Source organism: Lethenteron reissneri, unplaced genomic scaffold, assembly GCF_015708825.2.
Source record: "Lethenteron reissneri isolate LAM-NWPU_2019-01 unplaced genomic scaffold, ASM1570882v1 scaffold_744, whole genome shotgun sequence".
In the NCBI taxonomy this organism is placed as follows: Eukaryota; Metazoa; Chordata; class Hyperoartia; order Petromyzontiformes; family Petromyzontidae; genus Lethenteron; species Lethenteron reissneri.
The window spans coordinates 5,001-7,626 of record NW_026892268.1 but is presented as its reverse complement, the minus strand read 5'-3'; positions in this window follow the sequence as shown (position 1 = coordinate 7,626).

Here is a 2,626-nt window from a genome sequence, read left to right as displayed (position 1 = left end):
CTACGATATTTGGCGACACTATAATGAGCGTTTTGCCAGCTCCAGGGAATTCGGAGCGAGAGAAACGAGGCCCCGTAACGCACATGAGAGCAATCCCGGCCAATTTCTACCGTTTATGGGGTCTATGTGTGCTGGAAAAGCGTGTGGAAGTTTCGTGACGTTCGGACGATATTTGGCGACACTATAATGGCGTTTTGCCAGCTCCAGGGAATTCGGAGCGAGAGAAACGAGGCCCCGTAACGCACATGAGAGCAATCCCGGCCAATATTCTACCGTTTGATGGGGGTCTATGTGTAAAAATTTTGACGTTTTTGGTGCCGAGCAAATCTGCTGGAAAGCGTGTGGAAGGTTCGTGACGTTCGTACGATATTTGGCGACACAAAAAATTGCGATTTCCCAGCTTCAGGGCAATTCGGAGCGAGAGAACGAGGCCCCGTAACTCACCATGAGAGCAATCCCGGCCAATTTATACCGTTTGATGGGGTCTGTGTGTAAAAATTTTGACTTTTTTTGGTGCACGAGCAAATCTGCTGGAAGGCGTGTGGAAGTTTCGTGACGTTCGGACGATATTTGGCGACACTATAATGAGCGTTTTGCCAGCTCCAGGGAATTCGGAGCGAGAGAAACGAGGCCCCGTAACGCACATGAGAGCAATCCCGGCCAATTTCTACCGTTTTATGGGGTCTATGTGTGCTGGAAAAGCGTGTGGAAGTTTCGTGACGTTCGGACGATATTTGGCGACACTATAATGAGCGTTTTGCCAGCTCCAGGGAATTCGGAGCGAGAGAAACGAGGCCCCGTAACGCACATGAGAGCAATCCCGGCCAATTTCTACCGTTTGATGGGGTCTATGTGTAAAAATTTTGACGTTTTTTGGTGCACGAGCAAATCTGCTGGAAAAGCGTGTGGAAGGTTCGTGACGTTCGTACGATATTTGGCGACACAAAAATTGCGATTTCCCAGCTTCAGGGAATTCGGAGCGAGAGAAACGAGGCCCCGTAACTCACATGAGAGCAATCCCGGCCAATTTCTACCGTTTGATGGGGTCTGTGTGTAAAAATTTTGACTTTTTTTGGTGCACGAGAAAATCTGCTGGAAAGGCGTGTGGAAGTTTCGTGACGTTCGGACGATATTTGGCGACACTATAATGAGCGTTTTGCCAGCTCCAGGGAATTCGGAGCGAGAGAAACGAGGCCCCGTAACGCACATGAGAGCAATCCCGGCCAATTTCTACCGTTTTATGGGGTCTATGTGTGCTGGAAAAGCGTGTGGAAGTTTCGTGACGTTCGGACGATATTTGGCGACACTATAATGAGCGTTTTGCCAGCTCCAGGGAATTCGGAGCGAGAGAAACGAGGCCCCGTAACGCACATGAGAGCAATCCCGGCCAATTTCTACCGTTTGATGGGGTCTATGTGTAAAAATTTTGACGTTTTTTGGTGCACGAGCAAATCTGCTGGAAAAGCGTGTGGAAGGTTCGTGACGTTCGTACGATATTTGGCGACACAAAAAATTGCGATTTCCCAGCTTCAGGGAATTCGGAGCGAGAGAAACGAGGCCCCGTAACTCACATGAGAGCAATCCCGGCCAATTTCTACCGTTTGATGGGGTCTGTGTGTAAAAATTTTGACTTTTTTGGTGCACGAGAAAATCTGCTGGAAAAGCGTGTGGAAGGTTCGTGACGTTCGTACGATATTTGGCGACACAAAAAATTGCGATTTCCCAGCTTCAGGGGAATCCGGAGTGAGAGAAACGAGGCCCCGTAACTCACATGAGAGCAATCCCGGCCAATTTCTACCGTTTGATGGGGTCTATGTGTAAAAATTTTGACTTTTTTTGGTGCACGAGCAAATCTGCTGGAAAAGCGTGTGGGTCGTCTTCCCATCTCGACAACGTAGGCAAGTAACCCACGCCAGGCACTGTCAGTAACTGCCATAGATCTGCTTTAAAAATGCCCATTCGTCTTGCGTCGCTCACGTTCCCGGAGCTTTGGGTAATGTCTGAGGCCTATCCCCGCCAATTTCTACCTTTTGTCGGTAGCTGTCTGTAAAAATATAGCATGCACCAAAACGAGAAAATATTTCCATCGCACCTGCACAAGTGTATGGACAATGGCAATCTTCATGCAATGCATAAGTGGTGTGTGGCAGCAGGTTTTGTTTCCCAAGGTTTCCGTGAATGAGCGAGTAGCTTGAGCTGTGTGACTCAGCCCGAGGAGCCTCTTCTCCTCCAGAGTGTGTGGGGAAGGCTGTCCCTTGGGTAGGTGCTGCACGGGTCCGCTGCGCTGTTCGGTCTTGTGCCAAGGAAGGCTGCCAACTGCGCAAGAATTAGGGTTGGTTTCAAATTGCCTTTGCCGGTCCAGAGAGTAGCGAGCATTGTAAGGCCGCTCTAGAGGTTTGCAGGCATGTGGGGTCGACCCCTGCTCCTTCCTCCCACCCCACGTAGGGTGTGTGTGGTGCGCTTACAGCTGCCTCAAAGTGGCTGGCCTTGTGGGAAGCCCTGTGTTTTGTGAGCTTTCAGCACCGTCAGGTTGCCAAACGGAGCATACACGACAACGCGAGGCCCACCTTGTGGTGGTTTGTGTTGTGTGAAGGCCGTGCCAAAAGGTGTGTTTACATGGTGTGCG